Source organism: Aphelocoma coerulescens, chromosome 1A, assembly GCF_041296385.1.
Source record: "Aphelocoma coerulescens isolate FSJ_1873_10779 chromosome 1A, UR_Acoe_1.0, whole genome shotgun sequence".
Taxonomy (NCBI): Eukaryota; Metazoa; Chordata; class Aves; order Passeriformes; family Corvidae; genus Aphelocoma; species Aphelocoma coerulescens.
In genome coordinates, this window is record NC_091014.1 from 35,436,569 (window position 1) to 35,460,787 (window position 24,219).

Below are 24,219 nucleotides of genomic sequence, written 5' to 3' on the forward strand. Positions count from 1 at the left end.
AAAGATCAGTATTATACCAATGTGGTATTTATGCCATTTTTACGTTTTCCCCACATAAAATCTCTATGGCTACTCTATTTCTCTAAACAGATAACATGTCACTTCAAGAAATACCGGAATAGCAGTACTTAAGGTGTCAGTAATCAGCTCTTGATGTTGAAAATGATAAAAGCAAGAGGAAGTTTGTGAATCTGGGATGTCTGAAAGTTTCAGAGTGTGCCAGAATCAGAGATGGACCAGATGAGGGAAACAGGATGTGTGAGTGAATCATTCTCTTGAACAACTGAAGATAAAAATTACCCAGAATTTAAAACAGACATGCTGGAAAAACAGAATTAATTTTAAAAGTAGAAAATAATCTGAAAAAAAGGAGTAAGTGAATAGATTAGAGAAGGAAGCTAAACTAATTTTCACAAAAGATGAAGGTCTGTGGACAACATCTATAATAATCAAATGAAGAAGGTAAAGAAATGGTCTACAAAAAATCCTTCACAAAAAGAAAGGACAATTTAGGAGAAAATAGTGGAAGTGCAGGAGGTATGACACCTAGAAATAGTAGAAGTTAAAGCAAAATACATGTGAGAAGGTTCAGAAAATTCTTATAACATCCTGTCACTGGACAAAATATTGCCTTACAACAGGACATACACAGTAAATGACCAACACTAAATAAAGAAAACAGGAAAATAAGATGGAGCAACAGCCATGATTGATGACTGTGGTGAGAAACTATACCCAAGAGAGACAAGTGCTAGACACAACAAAGCAAAAAGACAGCAGGATTCTTACTAAATGCCAGAAAAAAGCAGGCAGTGATCAGGGTGAAGTACGTTCTGGAGACTGGCTGAGAACTCCTACTAACCAATACCCATTGATCAGTAGCTCAGTGCAGTAAGAGACAGTAAGAGAAGGTTTCCTTTAAGGATATAAAAAGACTGAGACAAACAAAGTGCTATCAGAAGCCTTCGGAGGTGCTTACGATCAGAGTAAGAAAAAACTGAATAAATGAAGACTTATGCTGGATCGAAATTACCAAATGTCCTGCCAGCAATCAGGAGAGATTGGTATTCACAGCATACTGGAGCCAGCTGTAAGGATACAAAGATGATATTCAATTGTGATGTGTCTCACAAGACACTAAGATTGAAGCTGTGTAAGAACTGCACTTGGCTTCCAAGTGTGGGGGAGAGGACAGATATAAGATACTCAACTGAGTCTTAAATCTAAAAAATTAGTCAATAAATGTAATACTAACAGAGAAGAGACTAAAACCGTATTATCACACAAAGCTAACAATCTATATAATGACACAAGGAATTGAACGAGAAAGTGATGACCACTCAGTGAAGGTGCTCTTCCTTGTTAGAGAGTGATGTAGGTAAACTGCATATAAAAACGGAGTGAAAAAAGGTTGGATGAAATAACATGCAATACCAGAAAAGTGTCAGTTAATTATTATAGAACTCCTTTTCCCCCACAATTTGAAATGATGTTTATATTCCTGCTGGTTTTCTTTTTTTTCAAGCTTGAAATCTGAGGGTTTGAATGTGAGATTCAGTAAGTTTGAAAGTGGTCATTAAATCTAAGTGAATAATATTTGTGCCCAACTAGGGCTGAATTTTTAAAGGCTCAGCCTTCACAGGCACTACCAAAATAAGCTGCTCCACAAGCCTGAACTGATCTTTCAATTCTGAGCTGAAAGAATAGAGTCCACCCAGTAGCATTTCTGCCTGGAGCTTCAAGCATTAAGTAGCTTTAGTGCTGGATGAACTGCCCTCAGCAGCTACAAGTTTTCCTCTAGTAACCAAAGAAGGAGTTTATCACAACGAAATTCCTGTCTTAGATGACTTGGTTAAGGGTCTAAGCAAGGCAGGGTGCATGCAGTGCCTTGCATACAGCCAAATAAGCATGTGCAGCAGAGCAGAATTTAAGTATTCCCTACTCCCATTCCTGCACTGAGGAACAATTACTTTCATCTTGAACATTCCAGTGGTTTCTGGAGCTAGACACAAGTTACACATTTACAAATATATGGGAAGAAGATTCAAACAATGTTTGTCATCAGTACCTTGACAAAGGTTTTAACTCACATTGATCCAGAAAATGGCAAAGCCCAACTTGCACAAGTTCTTTCTGCAATGGTTGCCTTGAGGAGAGGAAACTGAATGGAAGTATCTGTTGAGAATGTGTAAATCTTTCAAGATGCTGGTCCTTTTTCTAGTTACTTGGGAAACTGCATAAGCACAAGCAGCTCATGCCTGAGTGCTATTTCCCAGGTGCCTGTTGAAATGCACTGGGAAGGCAAACCAAGGCGGACAGGATGAATAAATAAGATAACTACATTAGAGGAACCAGAAGAGAAGAAATGGAGTGTGTCTAACAGTGGGAAAGAAGCACAAGGAAGAGAAATCAGAAGGCAATAATCAAGCACACATTCTCTGACAGAGAAGAATTAGTTTTTCATGTTGAAGTAAAGTATGGATATGAAAAATGAATCATACAGGTATAAATTATTCATGTGTGAAGATGTTTCAGTCATTAAGATATTTACACCATGACTGAAGCACTTACACACTATGTTGATTTATTGACTATGTAATTACACAAGATACACTGATGAATATTTGCGTGAAAGACACTCTAGATTTTTGATTTTGTTAATAATTTTTCTCATTTTAGAGTACTGCATCTCAATCACTACAAGAGGCCTGATTAAAACCTCCCAGAGGAAGCAGCATTGCTTTCTGCATGTTAATACATTTCTTCAGCTAGATAGCAGTACACCTTTTTTATGTGACAGCTTAAATCACTAGCAACAAGGGGTTTTATTCTGGATATACTTTTATGATATGTAAATATACTATATGACATGGAAAAGTTCTGGATAAAATAAGCAGTGTTAGCAACCTCCACTGCCTCAAAAGATAATCACAAATCATTTTGAAAGTTGAAAAATATATTTTTAACCTGATAAAGAGATCACATTACATATGTTTCTCTGTGTCCTTGTAAATGCATACATCTGTTAATCCTTACTGATCCTCATGGTATGTGAAATCCCGGTCAACAACTTGTGGGTGGTGGAGGACAAAAAACACCAGGATTCCCACCGTAGGGAAACCAAAAAGTGAGCTGCTTGTATTAGGCAGCAGAGGATCTACATATAAAACAGTACCTTTAAATGCCCTAGAAAGGGGAAAGCTTCAGTCATAGCCTGCAATCAGTAATGACACTAAATCCACAGGAAACCAAACTCTTTTAGTCAATGATGCTTTTTTCCCCCTTTCCTTTTGCTTTCCTTTTTTTCCCTTCTTGTACTTAAAGCCAGGAAGTACTGCTATTGAGCTTGTTCCTGTAGGAACACGGAGCTCTGTTGCTACTATCTGTGCTCTGCAGCTTCTCACTTCTCTAACTGCAAGGTTTACAGTGTTCTTTTATTTTTTTCAAAGTCATGGCAACACAAGGTACAGATCATTTTTTTGAGCAGCTTAAAAGAGCTTGACACAGAGGAAGGATGTCAAAATAGATTTTGACTCTAAAGAACCAGCTGGACCAATTGAAACACACAGCTTCAGAAGACTGCTATTGACCTCTCCTGGATGCTGCTGTACTTTATAGCAATGATGTGACAAACAAGTGGATATCTTACTATCTCACACTAATTTTCCAAGCTTCTTCCCTATTAGGTGTTCACAGACTAACACGTTTTTCACCTTAAAACTGTAGGTCCATGTAGCCTTCTCTGTTGTGATTCTCTGACTAAAAGTAGTCAAAAAAATCCAGCAAGGTGCTGGTTCAGATCAGAAAAAATGCATAGGTGCTCAAACCTTGTAGTTCCTTCAATGCCAAGTTGTAAAACTTTTGTAGCAGTGCCTTCACAGATCTAAATGTGCATCGCTTATGTTAAAACCAGAAGACAGTATTTCATAGAAATAATTTTTCTTGATCAAAGAAGTGTGGTCTCCTACTCCTCACATCTTTTTTTGTTCCCTTCATACAAAATCTTTTCAGCCTACAAATAGCAAGTATGGTTGGACAGCTGGACTTGCTGATCTTAGAGGTCTTTTCCAACCATAACAATTCTATGATTCCAAGTAAAGCAATCTCTCCCTCAGTCCCTTTTCTCCATTGAGTTCTTGTCTGTACACTTGAAACTTTCTTTATCCTTTTCTGTAACCCTAATTTTTATGTCCAGTACCTGTGTGCCTCATTTTCAGACTAGACAATCACAGAAGCATATCTTAGTGAAGGAAGATTGTTAAGAACTGCAAAAAAACCTGTAATCTTTTATACTCTTGCCTTTAAGAGCAAAAAGTTGTAACATTTACAGAAAATCATGATTGAAGAAATCAGTTTCAATCCCCTCATCACTCCCAAATGCCTTAGACTATATTCTTGCTATCCTCTGCTCTCTCTGTGCCTTTTTTAATTCATAAAAATCAATGATCCTTTTCCAGTACCCACTCAGCAATCAGATATGCAGCAGCTCTGACGTATAAGGGACAATCACTGTTCCCCAAGGAACCCGTTGAGTAAATTCTCATAGAAGGACACTCACAAATCCTTAAATGCAGAAATGCACCACCCTTTCCTTGAACTTGCTTTCTTCAACAAAACCCAACAGAATGCAGGGGAAGTATGTGTGTGCATTTGTGTACATGAGCCAGTGTGAGTTCCAGAAAGGGTCCAATACAAAACACTCCATTGCAGTCAGTTCTTACTACAGAAAGGTTGAGACATCCCAACAAGCCACCGTCAGCACTCAGCACACAAGCAGAAGGTACTTAGAAATGGCAGTGATGAGTCTGGTGTGTAAGGCACAGAATAAGCAGCAAAATCTGTGCCTTTATTTGGCATCTCAGTCTCAGTTGAGATTAACATACAATGTTGGTTGCCCAGAGAAGTTGCAGAATGTTTTGAAGAAATCCAAGTGCTTGGGTTTTTTCCCTGTCTTACTTGAAAGAAAAAATAAGTAGGAGAAGCTCTTCTGTACATATGTATCTATTTAGCAGGTTGCCCAGAGAAACTCTGGTTGGCTGCATCCTTGGCAGTATTCAAGGCTGGGTTGGACAGGGCTCTGAGCAACCTTGTCTAGTGGAAGGTGTCCCTGCCCATGGCAGGGGGATTGGAACTGGATGATCTTTAAGGTCCCTTACAACCTAAATCCTTCCATGATTGACAGAATACTCAACGGTGGGGAAAGAACAGCAGGTGTGGTTGTGCCAGTCCACTCAGAATCAGCATGCTAGGGATTAGCCCCCCTGCTTTCTGTGTGAAGAAACAAGAGTTGAGATGTTAAAAGCTTTTTGTTTTTTGTAACAGAAATGGATAAAAACACCATAGGCTTACCACCATGAGTTTTGAGTATTTGCCATTGCTTAGGAAGCCAGATTGCTGAAATGCAAAAATCAAAGCCAATACGTATCTTACAAGGCACTTGAAATCCACAGCTAGTTGTACAAATTTGAGACCAAATAACCAATGCAAAGAACAGGCAGGACTTCTACCAGACTTGATGAATTTAATTTCTAAGACGTGTGGCTTTAGCAGTGACACTCTCCATACAGACCATTTTGGAGGGTCCTTTACAGTACTGCTCAGCTGACAGCAGAGCAACATAAAAGCACTCAGGGACTCTGTGTGCATTCACATCCACTTTTCTTCATTAACCCACATGACTATTCATTCTGTCAGGCAGTATCTTAAACTACACTGTGTGGTTTTTGTATTGTTAATGACTGTTTCTTTTACGTGAATACCAGCCCAAAAAACCTATTTTTTTGTGTCCATTAAAACATTTTCTCTGTAAGACTGATACACTGAAAGTTGTCCCAGCTCCTCACAGTCCAGTGGCAAGAGTGCATTCCTAGCTGTGACAGTAAAATTCATAATCCTCTATCATGCTGTGGCTCCTCTATTTCCCTTATCATGTCTCCCTGAGACTGCCACAGATACAGGCAGTCAGCTTGCCTGTCTGTCATCTCCATGATCTCTCACAAAACAAGAGCCACAACCAGAAATGAGTCTGCACGAGAAAGATCTACTGCAAGTAGGGAAGCTTTTCTCTACCTTTCTCCTTCCTTTGTGCTTCCATCCACTTACATCTTTCTTCTTTTTTCTCCAGGTTTCACCAAGTCACAGCTGAAAAGTGTTCACAAAACCCCACTTTTGGCCCTGTTCATCTACATAATAAAGCACTTAGGCTATCTTGCTAACATTTAAAATTTCCTTTGTAGGGGCATTTTCATTCACTCTTTTTTTTACAGCAATTGGATGACTAGCCAAGTCTCTTACAGAGAACTGAGTGATGGTTATTTAAATACTAATTTGTTTGGGTGGTGGAGGTGGGGACATGGGAGGTCGCTTATTTATGTAATATCCTTTCCCTGTACTGCAAAGATTATTTGGTCTCCATTTTGCAAAGAAAGGATATAATTATGTATTTTTAAAGATGATCTAATTAAGAAATTGAGATTGGGATCATGGGCCAATGGTTTCAAGAGGGAATGTAGCAGCAAGGAAGAGAGGCAGGAATAAGACATCTGAAGTGTTTAAAGGCCACAGGAACAACATTCAAGATGCCTTACAGCTGGGTAGCACCATTATCACTCATTCAGAGTAATATTACTTGATTCCTCATACGTTTGTGACTAAAGGCCATAAATGAACAACATACAGGGCATGATTCATGGTACTGGCTTTGGTATTCTGTTCTACTAATACTGCATAATGTTTGCACCGTGGCTTTGCTCATGGTTCATTTAGCAGAGTAACCTTTTATTCATCTCAGATCTTATGGGCAAAATAAAATCAATGACAGCTAGCAAGCTCTAAAAAGGATTTCTGGAAAGCTAAGAAAGCTGTGAACCTGTTGGAGTAGGTCCAGTGGAGGGCCATGAAGATGCTCAGAGTGCTGGAGCACCTCTCCTGTGAGGATGGGCTGAGAGAGCTGGGGTTGCTCCGCCTGGGGAAGAGAAGACTCTGGGAAGACCTCATTGTGGCCTTTCAGTACTTGAAGGAAGCTTATAAAAAAGATGGAGAGTGACTTTTTACATGGGCAGACAGTGATAGGACATGGCGGACCAGTTGTAAACTAAAAGAGAGGAGATTTAGTCTAGCTGTTAGGAGGAAATTCTTTACCAGAAGGTGGTAAAGCACAGGTACAGGCTGTCTAAAGAAGCTGTGGATGCCCCATTCTTGGCCCTGGTTTGATTGGGCCCTAGACAACATAATGTAGTGGCTGGCATCCCTGCCCATGGCAGAGAGGTTGGAACTAGATGATGGTTAGGGTCTCTTCCAACCCAAACTATTCTATGATTCTATAAAATAGAGTAAGCTGGCAATATATTAAAAGTAATATTTGCCAAGGAAGGATGGCAGTTTTTAATAATAAAAAAATGATTTAAAAGTTAAATACTGTTCTTGTTCAAAGTGTCAGTGTCAGTCTCCAAGGCCCGACTTACAATATACCATAAAATATGTGCGCTCCTTCTGTTTCTTTGATTTTTTGGGTATTGCATGTTTCAGGCAGGGTGTAGAATGAGTAAGAGCTGTTCTAATTTGACATGGCTGAACTAGAAGGGCAAAACCAGAACTAAAAAAATATATATGTATATAAAATAGTGTATTTTCCATTATTGCAAGTTTTATACATATATAAAATAGTGTATTTTCCATTATTGCAAGGAAAGCACTGGAGCTGCTGGTCTACTAAAACTGAAAGAAAGATTATGGAGTTCACAGGCAAAAAACCATGAAATTGCTGCTAAGGAAAAAATACACCAATGGCATTTTATACCCTCTCACCTTTAGAATAATCAGATTTCAAAAATGATAAATAGGAATAATTCCAAGAGGATGCCAGCAGAATGAGCGATAGCCAAATCAGAGAGACCTCTCAACCTCAGAATGGAAAATGGAGACATTATTCTCTAAACAAATGTGCCACCTATTATCCCCCCTATACACACGCAATTTAATATTCTTGTCAACTGACTGGCACAGTCTTTCCATTTTCCTTTTGTTGCCTAATTCCTGCAGCTCATTCATATACCTCTAATTCAGCCAAGTTCTTCAAATCAAAAGCTTAGGAGCTGCCTTTACCTAATTTTGTACTTTGCAACCTTAGCCCCACCATCCTTCTCAGCTAAGAAATGTCACTAACTAGTTGAAGAACCATCCCTGCCTTCAAAATGCTCCCACATACCCAAAATCATCTTGGGACTTTTTCAGACTTCCTCTCATGTTCAGACCATAAAAGCCTGCCTAAACCCCTTACGCTCAAAAGACTTTCCCCAGTTCTCGGGACGCTGCCTCTTCCTATTAACTGTTTCAAACTCACACCTTGCACTAGGCCCCTTCCCTGCTCAAAAGCTGTACAAAATCCCAATCTCTTAATTTATCTGTGTTTTTCTTTTCACGTGCCCTCTTAATCTGAAACAGTATTTGTCTACTGCACAATTTACAGCACAAAAGGGACTTGGTATATGACACCTGTACAGAAAATCCTGGATCTGTCTCTTTGAGGATAGTCTGACTGCATTTTAAATAAGTCCAGGCCCTGCAATTTTCTGCCTTTGTAACCTCGAGAAGGAATACCATTCAGGCATTCAGGTATTCAGACAATTCAGGTCTTAAAGAATTCACTTGAAGAACTATTAAGAAGTCAAATCTCTACCCCTGATGGCAGCCCACTGTTTCAGAACTTGGGAGCCTGTAAGTACATCTTTATGGTAGTTTGGCAACCTGAGCTTCAGTTACCACGTTTCCATTGAAGGATCGCTCGTGAAAACTGCCCTTAAACACTATATAGCATTAGATTGATTGTGAAATGTTTGCAGAAGTCAGCAGCAATGGAATTCTGACTGCGTTTCATTCCAGGAATGAAACTTACAAAAAATTGTTTTTAAAAACCATTTTCCAAAATGAGACAGACTACCAGAATGGTGCAAATAGTAAGTCCTCTGCTGAGGCCCTGCAATACAAAACACTACTTTTTCTATTGCACAAAGCATAGATAAAATAAAAAAAACACTGAATCACAGAATGGTTTGGGTTGGGAGGGACCTTAAAGATCATCTAGTCTCAGCCCTCTGCCACAAGCAGGGACACTTTCCACTAGACCAGGTTGCTGAAAGCCCAATCCAACCTGTTCTTGCACACTTCCAATGATGGGATATCCAAAACTTCTCTGGGCCTGATAGACAGATACATATGTCCAAGAGAACTTCCAACACTTTTTTCCTCCTCCAAGGAGGACAGGAAATAAAATGCACAAGAACTTTGATATCTTCAAAACTCTCCATGTCTTGCATGATTCTGCGTCTGACTAATCACAACAAATAGAACAAATAAGGGCAACACAATCTGCACCTCTGCCAGCAAACTAAGACACAGCTGGTGTGTCGAATTTTACATCAGCCAACCTCAAAAGCATGTCCTTAAGTACACTATAGATAATATAAAGAGCTGCAGTGCTCATCAATTATGCCTACTTGACACAAAATCCCTAAGCTTCATCTAACAGGATCAGTAATAATTTGTAGGACTGGATTCTCTTCAAAAGCCTACAGAGCACAAAGCCCCTCACTGCTGTCATTCATAGATGCGAACAAACACTGCGAGCACCCAAGCACCCAAACTGTGCATTGAGCTGACAGTGCCCATGTGTCCAAGGCTCCGCCAGGATGAGATATCTCAGATAATCCCAAAAGCTCCAAAGCTCCAGAGCAAAGGTGTGCCATGGATAGTTCAGACACCTGGATAAGAGAACAGTTAAGGCAAATAAGGACAAGTCAATGCTGTGTTAGTGAGATAACACAGCTGCCCCTCTCTGTGCCACAGTGGCGGGAGCTGAAGCCCTGGAAACAGCAGAGCCACATAAGCAAGATGCTGAGCCTGCCTGTGACAGCCACTCCTGCTTGTCAACAGGATGAGTGACCCAAGCACAGCCTCATTCCATACGGTTGGGCTGCTTGGGGTACGTGACCTGCACGACTCAGGGGTCCTCTGTACTGAGACATACCAACTTATATATTCGTGGTTACTTATTATTTGCATGTGTTAGTGACCTCTGCACAGAAGCTAATTGCAGTCTCTGCCTTGGAAAGCTGACCTTGGGTGTGCTTCTGCTAACATTGACATCAACTGACTTGGTTTGGTTGAACAGGCAGGAGTTTCAGACTAGTCTAAAACACTCCTCTGCAAAGCCTATTAGCTAACTATGAACCAGAAGAAAAGAAAAATTAAACTGTACATTCCTGTTCATAACAGATAATACGAGTTTCTAATCCTACAAATGTGTACTACTGGTACCACTTTTTTCACCCGAAACTTTGGTCTCTTCCATAATCTGTGCTCTAGCACAGATGTCTTAAAAATAACTGATGCATTGGCACAGCCACAGTATAAAAGGCTACCATGCAGAAGGTCGAGGCTGAGATATGACCTGGAGATTTTTGCACTGAAGACCAGAGTAAGAGTTTTTCTGCTCTCAGGGGTTGCACAAACTGGTAAAATGAGTCAGAAAACATTTTATTAACTGCTCTCTCTTTCTGCTCTGGTAGTGCCTGAGCAGCAGTTCAGTAAAAACATTTCAAATAAACAGAGAAAGTCGTTTAGGTAAATTGCCCTTAAATCCAACACAGAAGCCATGGTTCTAAACATAAACACTTTGATCCCTCATTGCAAAAGTAATCTAGGATTGCCTATGTATTTCCAGCTTTTCCCTTTCCAGTACTTGCTCCAAACAACACAGAACAGTACTACTGGGAGTATTCACACATTTAAAGCGAAAGAAAGTTTCTATATCCCCTCTTCTCTGCAGCATACATTTCCAGCAAAACCAATTCCCCACATTTCTGCTCCCCAAATCCCAACTAAGCAATAACCTCTAGAAACTCAAGTGGCCCATAACTGTTAGAGTCATAGCAATGAGAAGGGCACTCTATCATCTGCTACTCAGCAGAGAGCCTGCCAGCTTGCTGCCAGGGTCACCTTTGGCAAGGTTCCCATGTGGCTCCTCCTTTGCTGCAGGACAAGCCATTTACCTCCTGCCAGAGCAGCTCCCACTGCCAGGCTCGGAGGGGCTCCAGGTCCTCTCATGCCCCTGTCTGGTGACTTTTTTCTTTTGCAAGATGTTCCAGTGCTTATATTTGCAATTAAGCAATTACTGAATTTATGTAAAGGAGAAACTGTGAAAAGCCTTTTCCATCTGTGTTTCTTTTTGGTCTGTTTCTTTGGTTTTGGCTGGTTTTTTTTCTTTTACCAGTGAAATCCACCCAAATTTACCAAAGCTGCAAAGACTTTGAAAAATTAGAGGTCACAGTGTTCAGAAGACTATTCCATACAACGCTGCTGAGCTGACCATAACAGAAAGACTGTGCTTATGCAAGTTGTAAAAAAACCCAAATGAGAAGTTGATTAAAATCTGCAGAACATCAGTATAAATCATCATAAAAATACATGTACACCAATAAAGATCAAAAGCGTCTGTTTACAAACAGAAGGACATTAAAAGGAAAATATTACGGTCACCATGTGGGCACAAAGCACTTCAAACCTAATGATCCCCAGAATGAATATTGCCTGGATGTACTTATTTTTACCTCCCTTCTTTAATTAAATAAGCACATATACTTCCTTCTTCAAGAGCCTCATGTGGAAGGTAGACAGTGAATATTAATGAGTAGGAACATTTTTCCCTTTTTTTTCCATGCTCATGCCTTAATTATTACACAGTATTCTCAATCTTCTCTGAGCATATGTGGTGGGGGAGAGCTGCTGTATGCTGCAGCCAGTGAGTATTCCCTACAACACACATTTATTAATGATTTTCTCTTACAACCACACTTCAGAGCAAAAGCATGGTGTTTTCCCCACTGTAGAGATAAACAAACAAGGATGAAAGAAATAAAGGTTGAAAGCATCCATTTGTCTGGAGAGGACAGTTTAAGACACCTATGTTGAGGTTCACTGCACCAAAATGCAGACCTCTGTAGGGCAGACCTGAAGTAGCTACACCTGAGCCTAAAGTCTCTCTACAACCATCCAAGAAAACTGGCATTTGACAAATGTGTTTCACCTGCTCCAGTTTAGGCATCTGCATCAAGATGAGATCAGCTTTTTTTAGAACATTTCTCTCACATGACTGTTTTTCAGATCACTTAGTACTATGCAGCATGTGACTGTGGAAGGTAAAATGTATGCAATCATTCCAATTAAAATTTGTAATGTAACATATGCACCAAGGCATTTGAGTAAGGCTGTATGGGCATCTTTAATTCTTAACATTTCTAATCCCTGAAGAGCTGAACTGAAAGAAACTTTGCAAACACAAGAAAAAACTTCCCCCATATACACAAAATCTTTTGGAAAAGCTGACACAAAATGCTGCTTCTCCTGAGCACACTGAGCTGAGCTGTATTGTTTCAAAGACTTCCAAATGTAGCTAAGTTTGGGTGGATATTTACCTGGATAAGCAGAAGAGACTTTCCTGGAAAAGGTTTTCTGTCCCTCAGCCAGTACCCATTCAACTGCATGTCTGTTTTCCAGTGCTTCAAACAGACATGTCTTCACAATGCAAAGTTTCTCCAACTTTCTCATCCTAGGCAAAACAACTTTCTCTAAATTCATCCCTGGAAATGGCAGAACAATTTTGCCTGAAAGTGCTTCACAAGAAAATACAAAAAGCAGATCTAGGCAGTTACCTGGGGGAAGGTAGAAGAGGGCCACAAGAAAAGCCTTAGTGTAAACTGCTCAAGTTTTCACTGTTCTTAAAATCATGGGTTTAACTGTGAGTCAGTTTACGAAAGTATCACAAAAGCCCTCCCTCCAGCAAGGGCGATCTTAAAGACACACAGAAAGGACACATCCTTTCTTGTTCACTTTCCCTTTGCAGCTGATTTCTAGTTTAAACATAGCAGCTGATGCTTCTCTCACATTCCATATCCAACTAAAGAATGGCAGGATGTACTGAGAGAGACCACTAGCATCAATGCCTTGCCATGATTTATAAAATCAAATGCTAACATTTGAAATCTGGTCTGTTATGTGAAAGCCAAAAAATAAATAAAATTAAATGCATGGTGGCTGTTCTCTGGCATGTTCAAGGGTAGAGACTTTTGCTGTGATCTAGATCCAAAGTGAGATGATCTCTAAAGCTTAGCCCAAAACTGGCTATTTCATGTGTGTACATCCCGTTCCCATGCTAATGCTAGAGTAGCAGAAGAGAAATATCTTAGCAAAGGGGTGAAGAGAAAATGGGCCTGGCATGTTCTTTTCTCATTAGTAGAAAGAAGAGGACTGAGTGGTAACTGGGCATAATTAAACATTTTAAACAGTACAATTTTAAAGTAATCTGCATCAGTCAGGTCTTTGCAATGCAAGTCTTTTCTACACTTCAGACTTGAGCTGGCTGTAGAATCCCTAATCTTAGGTTAGCAAGAAAATAAAACATTGATTTAGTGGTGTAAACAGTGCTTAAATTAGAAAACTTTTATGCTGGCAGAAGACATATTTGTTGTTATAAACTTGGTGTCCATTTGGTGAGAACTGAGGAGGGGGACAAAGAAACACAGGTCTGCTATTTCCCTTAAAGCAAAGCTCTTCAAACACAGGACGAGTTTATTTTTTGCCTTTGGGTCCTATTTTAAATCCCAGCTGAAATCAATTAAAGAAAGTCTTCTGACTGAGTCAAACAGGCTTGGACTGGACCTCAGCTACCTTCATGAAGGCACCTGACCTACAGATCAATGATTCTTGTTCTCCTAAGCACTTATGACAACACACTGCAGTACTGCTGTGGGATAGGTGTTAGATGCAGCTTCATGTGCATGCAAAACCTACTAAATTCTGTAGAGAGAATCACCTAGCAGAGCATATTCAACAATCAAGACAAAGGCATTTCCTGAATTAAACATTTATTTTCAAAGAAGGAAGTTAAATGTAAATAACAGCAGCTAGGTGTAAACTGCTGGTGGCCTCCCTGAGCCAAAAAATGCCATGAAGAATTGCAGGGAGAGATGTTTTGGATTTTCTTTGCAGCTGTGGGGATGTTGTGTCAAAATCCTATTAAGGACAGAGAAGAAACCACAGGGTCTGTGTGTCTGCGGTTCAATTTTTCTTTTTTAATTTTCTTTTTTATTTTGGTTTTTTTTTTTTTTGGTTTTGTTTTTTTTTTTTTTTTTTAATTTTAAGCTTCTTGAAGCCTTTAGATTTCAATCAAGAACTCAGGCAAGATTACCTGAATCAGCAACAGCCATTGAATATAAAATAAAGGATAAAGAAAAACCCAGTGAGGAGTTTTTAAAAAAAGTGTTGAGGGATTTCCTAAGCAATATAAAACACATCCCAAAGCTTTGCCTCAAGGTATACATATTACCATCTTTTCATGTATACAACCTCTGGATTATCTGGCAGAAAAAGAGGAAACTAACCCTGTAATTCAGCGGAAATTTGGGTTAGAGATGTCTGTATGTAAATACAATACGATAGGAAACCTTATCCTAAAGAGCCCCTTCATTCTCATTAGCATCCCCATCTCAGCTCCCCTGCTGTCTGCCCCTTTTTCTCCCCAGCACCTCATTGCCTTTGATGCCCTACAGCCAATTTCATCTCTTGGCAAAGCCCTACTCTGCTTCCAGTTTCATGGAGGCAACCTGAGAGTCTGAGTCACCACATGACTTAGGACTCACTTCAAGAAAGAGAGCTTTTATACTGATATGGGTTCTGCACGTAAAAATGCAGTTTTATCAGCCAGGGAAGAAATGTCTGGAGCCACATAGGAGGAAGGAAGAAACTTCAGCTTGCCACAGCTTTACCTGCAACCTTGGGAAGCTGTCCTATCCTTCATTACTCATCTCTTCAGGAGGGCTCAGCACTCTTTTTTGGCTGCAGTGGGCCATGACTTTTCTGCTAGAGTCAGAATTTCAATTAAAGATGAAACCAGTAAATGGTCCAGATAAGTATTCTTCATAAAACCATTGCCACCCTCTTTTCCTCCTCCAAGAAGAAAAAAGGTATGATATGGATGAAACCTGCAGTCAGGTGCTTGCCTTTGGTTTACTCTGAATGCAAGTTTAATTATCACTGAAACATTTCATTAGGGTCCTCCTGCATCTACACTGAAATAACAACACGACCAAGCAATAATAGCTGCCCAAATATTCTGGCCAGTTTCCTTACAAGTGAAAATCATGGGACTCACAGAAGATCAAAGAGCACTGATGTAAGACACCAGTGAATTTATTAAAGCAAAGAGAAGAAAAATATTTTTTTAAATATAAGCTAATACAAAGAACAACTTTTCTCAGTACTGTTTTCCCCAAACCACTCTGATAACTACTGAGTTCACAGGCTATGAAATGATCCCTTTAAATGAATGAAGAGTTGTAAACAGGCATTTAGGAAAAAGATACAAAACCAGGTTACGTTTAAAATCACTGTAAGGAAATGTGGTTTAAACAGCAAATGCACAGAGAACAAAACAGTTCACTCATTGTACAGATGAGCAACACCACTGGAAGTGTAACAAGATCATGCTGTAAGATGTGGCACTGGTGCAACTATCTTGAGGAACTATGTTGATTTCAAGATAAACCCGTTCACCATAAATGTTGATTTTCCCCACTACCTACATTTCCAGCTCACAGACCTTAGTACTGTCTCCTCTGAGCAGTACACATGTCCCAGGTGCTGAGTACTAGATGGCACAGTCTCACAGGATCAGCTTCAGATCTCATTCACACAGGTTTTGCACTAAAACACCATTAACTGAGATCACGTTTAGGCAAAATATCTAAAAATATTTGTACTTTGAAATCCATCCCTTTTCAGCATAAATGTTCTGTAAAATGATTAATGAACCACTAACCTCACTGAAAAGGAATAAAAATCTGCCTTACTGCATCCTATTTTAACCTCTTAGATTATGCCTGGTACAGGTGTTCCAGCAAATTACCTGAGGGATTCTTGGTTTTTCCCCCCTTGGCCTAACCTGTCAGGCACAGTCCAGATGTCTCATATCCATGAAAAAAAGTCACGAGGATGGAGTGGTTCAGTTCCAGATTTTTTAAAATATCTCCCTCAGGGGAAGTCTTGGGAGACATTTATTGTTTTCCTCTCCCTGGAATGGAGGCAGAACTGGTGCCTTTCTGCTGTTATTTGCTTAGAGATGGGCCCTTTTAGAGACAGGTTCTGGGGTTACAGCACAAATTCTCTCAAGTATAAAGAAAATCAGATCTGTCTCCTATTCCTTAGTCTCTCAGATGACTGCAATGGCATTAACACAAATCTGGGGCTGTATTTTTTTTTAATTGGATTTTTTTCTGATTACAGAGTTTCTCTTGTTTTGAATTGCATGGTACATACAAAAGATCCTTTAATCTCCACAGAACTTAATTATCACCATTTCTGTAAAACTTTCACCTCTGCGCTCTGAATTTAAGTACTTCAGCTCCTTGTTTAATTTTTTTTCAGACCAGCACAAGCCAGGATATCTCATTATCCTGTTGTTATAGTCTCTGTTGACCAGCATGCTAAGTAACAAAGAAGCCAACTTACTGACCCGCTTCCAGCTGACCAGAGGTCAGAGCATGTGGTAGAGATGGCAATTCTCTTTCATGCTGCATTTCATGGCATATCTGGATAGCCTTCATGGGAAGTGGAAAGATTTGATCAACCCCTTATTTCCCAACTTTTACTAAGTGTCCGTGAGGGTTATTTGCTCCTTTGCTTTGCTTGCTTGAAGTCTGGATAGTGGACAGGAGAGATTACTACAAGAATCTTCTCCTTCCATCATTTGTCTTTAATTACTTATAGAAAGAAGCACAATAGCATATTTTTAATAGGTAGAGACTGCTTCCATTTGAGGATCCAAGCCCTTGAATTAGCATCTAAAATATTGAAACCATGTGCTTTGTAAGGAGATACTAACATAGATGAGCAAGGGTCTCCTTTAATGAATGCCCATCATGAAATACATTTGATAGATCAGATTGATTTCTTATAATTGTAGACTATTTAGATTAACTGCACATAAACACAGGTTTCACCTTCCTGACAAGTCTTTGAAGATGAATTTTTCCCTTTCTCTCAGTACCCAATAAGTAAAACAGAGTATTTTCATACACAAATTGGAACTCCTCCCCCTTCCTAGTTATTTATCACAACTAAATTGTACCTCTAGTTTTCTGTTTCAGGGACATTTCATTTCACCTTTACAGTTTTTTTCTCCCATACAAAGCAGTGTTTATTAAGCTGCTTTTAATGAGGTCATAGTTTCAAAAGCACTTGAGACAAATTTTAATTGGACCTGTTAGAGTAATTTGTAACTTATATGGTTCAGCTAAACTCCTTTTATTTCTCTTTAGGGATGACCAAGAAGTTTGTAAAGAAAGAAATACCCGTAAGATTTATGAAATCCTTGTAAACCATGACAACTCCTTCCTTCTGTAATCAGGTACTAGCAAGATGGCTATTAAACTACAGCAGCAAATCACAACCAGACAGAGAAAAGAAAATAGAAAAAATTCTATAGGGCAAATAGACTTGGGAATCACTGAAATCATATTTTTCTGGCTAAAACATCTTGTTTTTAATTGTTTATAACTTGCAACTTGGCCACAGTACAAGAATTTGGTGTGAATTTTTTTTACGATGGTTACCTTTCTCAGACTGTACTTTTTTTCTCTCCCCTTAGTTATTTTAGCTGAAGCAGGTCATTATGAAAAGCCATAGTTTGTCACACCTCCCCTGTCCCTCCCCCTGAAAATTCTGTAGGCTTTATATTGAAAATTCATGTTCCCTATGTGTCTTCTCTACCTGACAGATCTGGCACTGGGAATCAAGAGAAGAGCTAAGAAGAGGGGAGGAGAAGGACTTTATGTGCAGGAAGGGGCGGAATTGAGGTAAGCAGGTTATTGATCTGAAAAGAAGCTGCAGAACAAGAAACTTGGGAGTGGTTTGCTAAGAGACGGACAAGAGAAAGGGCTGAAGAAGGACAGGCATGGAAACAAAAGGCCTTTAACAGAGGGAAATCAGCAGTGAGAGATGTGTTGGAAAATTACCTAAGCCTTACTTGGCAAAAGACAGCAGAAAAAACTGGGCTGTAAGGAGAGGGAATAGCATGTTTGGGATTTCGGACCTTCTAGAAAAGACAACTCAAACTAGGTCAGCAGAGAAAAGGAAAATCAAGCAGCTACTGGGACAAAGACAGTACTGCAGCTCAGAACCAAGATAAAAACAAAGAATGGAGGAAAGAAGCATCATGCCTGCATGAAACAGACAGGAAAGAACACGGGATCCAGAACCCTTGCAGTTGTTCTCCACTTTCAGCAAATGCCTTCGAAACCCTGAGGTCACATGTGTGTATCAAGGTTTCTCTGGTCTCCAGGAAGCACATGTGCACTGTGCTGGACAGCTGGTCTGATAGCCCTGCTAACGGAGAGCAGGCTGGTGGGCTTAGTGGCTGTCACTCTTTTGAGGAACTATTTGGGTACAGATGCCAGAAGCTTGAAGTTTTTCTGACTGACAAACCTAGGTAATGGTACATAAAAATGTGTCAATGCTGTTAAGGATGTAAGCTTACACAGATACTGGCAAACAACAAACTGAGAGTTGCTTATGCAACACAGGGATACCATTTACTGGAAAGAGAAATCTGTTTACTTACAAGGCCCGTTCCACACCTCTTTCACTGACTGCTCAGCAGTCCTCACAATGGAAGAAATCTCCTACCCATAGGTGAAAGCACAGTAAGTTTTGAGGAGCTAGCAGTGAATGAGTTGGGTAGGAGGTATGCAAGGCATAAAGAGGGAACTGCAAGGGAAAGAAGGTTATGAAACATGGAGGGAGCACCTGACTGCTGCTTTTAAGTATCAGATTCTCTTTCTGTCAGAATTTCTGTAAAGGCTGAAAGGGACCAACTGCATTGGTCACCAATCGCAAGCGTATTTTTATTTCACTATCACAGCCAGCAGCTGTATCTCTTGATCACACAAAAAACTTACCAAGAACTGCATTTTGAATTTCAATTTGAACTTGAATCCAGGTCCAAAAGCTAGATTTTTTTAAACCATAATGCCTATTTACCCTAGGTATCCATGCTACCCCATTTATCTCAAGAGGTGTTTAAAAGGTATTTATATTTCTTTTAAAGAAGATAAATAGAGTACATTAAAGGAGGTAAGGAAGCAGGAACTTATGCCTGATAGGTATCAATAACTGATAGGTATCAACCATCTTACAGGCTCACGATGACACTAAGTGAAGTCTGCACTTCATATTTAAAAGCAGCATGAGAGACAAAGGGTTAAAAGGAATAATCCATTCTTCCTATTGTAAAAGAGCAGTCCTGAAAGCCAGAAAACTCGATAGCAGAAAAAAATCACAAACCTCAGGCTTCTCATGCCAAGGGTAAGTCATATCCCAAAATATGTATCTTTCACTAGTTGAAATCACACAATCATAGAATGGCTTGGGTTGGAAGGGACTTTAAAGATCATCTAGTTCCAACCCCAGTACCATGGGCAGGGATACCTTCCACAAGATAAGATCAGAGTCCCATCCAGCCTGGTCTTGGACACTTTCAGGGATGGGGCAGCCATTATTTCTCTGGGCAACCCGCTCCAATGAAGGACTTCTTCCTTACATCTAATCTAAACCTACTTTCTTTCCGTTTGAAGCCATTCCCCCTTGTCCTGTCACTACAAGCCTTTGTAGCAAGTCTCTCTCCATCTTTCTTGTGGGCTCCCTTCAGGTACTGGAAGGCCACAATCAGGTCACCCCAAACCCTTCTCTTTTTCAGGCTGAACAAACACAACTCTCTCAGCCTTCACTCACTGGAGAGGTGCTCCATCCCTCCAATCATCTTGGTGGCCTCCTCTGAACTTGATCCCACAGGTCGATGCCCTTCCTGTGCTGGGACCCCAGAGCTGGGTGCAGCTCTCCAGGTGGGGTCTCAGCAGAGCAGAGCAGAGGGGTGGAATCCCCTCCCTGGCCCTGCTGCCCACGCTGCTTTGGATGCAGCCCAGGACACGTTTGGCTCTGTGGGCTGTGAGTGCCAAGGCTGGGTCATGTCCAGCCTCTCCTCCACCAGGCACCCCCGAGTCCTTCTCAGCAGGGCTGCTCTGATCTGTTCATCCCCAGCCTGTGTTGATACCAGGGGTTGCCCTGACCCAGGTGCAGCACCTTGCACTTGGCCTTGTTAAACCTCATGAGATTCCCACAGGTCCATTTCTCAAGTTTGTCCAGGTCCCTCTGGATGGCATCCCATCCATCAGGTGTGTCAAGTGCACCACTCAGCTCGGTGTCACCGGCCAGTTTGCTGAGGGTGCACTCGATCCTTTTGTCTGTGTCATTAATGAAGACATTAAATAGCACAGGTCACCTAAGGGACACCACTCATCACTGGTGCCCATTGGGACTCTGAGCCATTGACCACTACCCTCCAGATGCAACTGTCCAATCAATTCCTTATCCATCTAACAAAAGCCTACCCACTGAATCCATCTCTCTCCAGTTTAGAGGAAAAGATATTGTGGGAGATTGTACCAAAAGTTTTACAGAAGTCCAGAGAGATGAGATCTGTAGCCCTTCCTCTATCCACTGATATAGTTAGTCCGTCATAGAAGCCCAATAGGTTGGTCAGGCAGGACTTGCCCTTGGTGAAGCTGTGCTGGCTGCCTTGAATCACCTCCCAGTGCCTCAGCACAGCTTGCTAGCACTACAAAGAGAAAACTAATTTATTGTATATATCCACGGCTGACTGTCAATTTTTACTGGTGTCCCTGCTGCAGGCATCTGGCACCAACAGCAGAACACACAGTGTGTGTGATAAACAAGTAAACTGCACAGTAAGAGGAGACTAACGTGCCATAGCACATAGATTTAAGTATCTGCTCAGTGAATGTGACTCACTCATTAGCCTCCAGGAGAGACAAAAAATCCCATGTGTTTTACCTAGTGACACATCTGTGAGTGGATATTTCTATAACTGTTAAGAGTGATGTCTGTGTCATCTTCTGCTGTAAGAAAGATCCAATACATATGGAATGACCTTGGGACTCTGAGGTTTTCTCCTTGAGATCTGCATATTGCCTGAAGCACTCAAACTGTGGCAGGATTAAGGCCTCAGGAAAAAACACCAGGAAATTAATAACTTTGCATTTAGACAAGGATCTGGGCAGTGCCTTCAATAAGCCTGTGGTCACACACTGGAGACAGAAATAAAATTCAAAATGAATAGCTGCATAAAAAGGTTATTATCTCTCCTGTGGGTCTTGTGATGTACTGCATGTACACCTACCTGGACACTGGCAGAGCAGACAGTCTCACTTCTGACATTTCCCAACTGGCACGCTCAACATTTTGACTTCCAGCATTGTCTTGCAACAAAACTTGTGTATGTGTTTGTGTAGAAGTATTTAAAGTAATGTTTCAAGTAATATAGCTATTATGACCTTTGCTATGCACGAATTTTTGTTCTGTCTCTGAAGCAACATAAGACAAGAAAACTTCTTCAAAGTTTTAAACAACTAATTCATAGTTAGAATGTCAAGGGATCTAAATCTATTGGCCTGTGATAGCCAGGAGACCTGCAGTTGCAGTCAAATGCTAGAATATGCTACCTGTCTGTTCTGTCAAAACCCTGCAAGAGACAAAGGAAATGTTAATTTTAAGTTTGTAAAGAATCAGAAAGAAAAAAGCAGAGTGGAATCCTACAGGGTTCCTGACTTCACTCAACTTTCAAGGTCTTGCAACACTTAGAAGGCTTATGAAGACCTTAAGTCAGTCCTTGGAATCTCTGGGGCTCCTGTTCCTTTGGGCTTGTGAAACCCCTAGCTTTTAAGGGTCTCCACAGCTCTGAATGCCCTTGAGTCATACTGCTTTATGAAGCTTAAGGGGCAGCCCATAAGTTCTTTTTCTCCTCTATTTCTCACCTTCCACAAATTACTCGAAGTCTACACTAGACCACAGATTATGTCACCTGATCTTTAAACTGTGCAAATTTTCTCTCGCTAGTGCTCTTCTTGCCAGGCAGAATTGCTAAAAGGTGAGGCAGATTTCTTTAAATAAACTTCCATAAGATCATTACAGCATTAATTAACTAATGAATTAGCTTATTTTAATGGGTGAACTTAAAGAGGTAAAAGCTTTGGATGAGGTTGTCTGAATCAATAATCCCCTTTCTAGAAAGTTCTCAGTGTTAAACATTTGAATTCAGAAAATTGAGGGCGTTGCTCTATTTAAAATTGAGTGGTTCTGTGTCAGGGTGACTCTGGTAGATCTGCAACAAAAACCAAGCTGACTGTTTCCATTTCAAAGAGAGCACTTACAGGGTGCCACATTCTAGCAAATCTATTCTGGCTCAAGTAAGTGCAAGAACTGTTAAAGAAACCAGAGAAACATATGGAATTTGAACATGCAATATGTTCCTTCACTCCTGAACACCACAGAGGGGTTTGAACTAATAAACACCCATTGAAGAGATAAAAGAGAAAGATGTTGTGTCTCACAAGTGCAAACAACTAAAAAAAGCTACCTTTTGTGCCAAAGTTCTGGCAATAGCTGTTAGTTCTGTTTAACTACACTATCTTTGTTTCAAAGACTACCCCAGCAGGAACATCAAGACTTAAAAAGTAGGTTGCTCAAAAGATCATCAGCAGCCATTTATGAACTAGTTACATAAAAATGGCCAGAATTTAAACTCAAGGTAGCCATTCCCTTTGAACTTGTCTGATTGCTTCCTTTCAGAGAAAATATGGAAGGTTACCCAAGCAGATGCAACCCCAATTATAGAGACAACACAGAGCCCCAGTGGCATCATGGCAGATCTTTGAAAACTTGAAGAGAAACTGCATCTCCTCAGCTTCAGTGTAATGATAAACTTTATTTCTTGTTTTAGACAGGGTCACTGTGTTTGTTTGTAGCTTGTTATTAGTGTTGCATTCTAATTCCCACCCTCACTCTAACTCTAGCTGTGAGCAGTTAATTACGATACTTCACCTGACCACTGCCTAACAGCGAGAATTTCAGTCTCCCCAACCTAAATTTATAGCTTGGAATGAGTATCTTCTATTTGACTGCCACAGGAGAGGGTTCAGGTTGCAAAATTATCTTGACAGTGGCAGCAAGTCACTGCTAGTTACCACCTTGCCTCTACTTCTCCCCTTCCCCAAAATGAGGTCACAGGTGTAATCACAGGGCACAGAGAGCTGTACTATTCAGACCTCTCCTACCACTAGATGAAAATAGGTGATCCACACGACCAGAAAGGTTGTACACTTCAGGTGTAAGGATTACAGAGAAAAGTAATAAAGCCCACAAAGATCATGTTACTTCTATACAGTTTTGTGTAGAGCGAGTCCCCATACCCATGTCTTTCACAAACACCGAAGTGCTGCATTATTAAAGCATCACAAAATTAAAAAATGCAGGTAGTTACCTCTAAAATCAACAAGAAAAGTAAGCAATCACAGTGCTTCAAGACTGGGGGATGTGTTTTGGAAAACAGACATTTGGAAGACTGCACCCTCTACAACTTCAAATGTAACTTTTATCACATTATAAAATACTTTCTCAGAAATTAAGTTTTCCAATTTTCTTCAGGGATTATCTTGGTATTTTCAAACTCCTGCTATGTCAAACTCTCTTTGAAACTACACAGCAGTACACTCCACACACCAACCTGGAAATATTTTCAGCAGAGTTTTAAAAAAAAAATCTCTTCCAAGAAGCTGAATTGACAAGTTTATTTCCTAGGACCCAGCTGAGCAGGAGTCTTCAGGATCTATTTAAGCAAGCACAGGTGTAACCACAGAGAGTTCAACAGAAATAGCCACATCTCCTACATTATATACACACTTGATTACCCTGCACAGAACCTCTTGATGCTTTTTCTACTCCAGTTTGTCTAGGTTCCAGAAACAATAAAATGAACAAGCTTCCCAAGTGACCTCTTGAAGACTTCAGCTGAAGGAACTAAACTTTGAGAAACACAGCACCTTTGAAACAGCTTATGCTTACAGGAGTAAGAAAAGTCAGTTACACACTACAGGAGTGTAGCTGAAAAATAGTTCAGGATTATTTTCTTCATCTAGTAAAACCATTTCAAATCAAGTTCCAATTTCATGCTATCAGAATGTATTTTATGGCTCTTTCCAGTTCTGGCCACACGCAAGGCTACTTTACAGGATATAACCATCCACTAACAGAAGAGAA

General features: G+C 40.3%; 1 protein-coding gene across 8 annotated transcripts in view; it reads right to left on the minus strand.

Annotated features, from left to right (window-relative positions):
• GRIP1 (glutamate receptor interacting protein 1) overlaps positions 1 to 24,219 on the minus strand; it is a 324,062-nt gene that overhangs the window by 50,313 nt on the left and 249,530 nt on the right. The gene's annotated exons all lie outside the window — the stretch shown is intronic.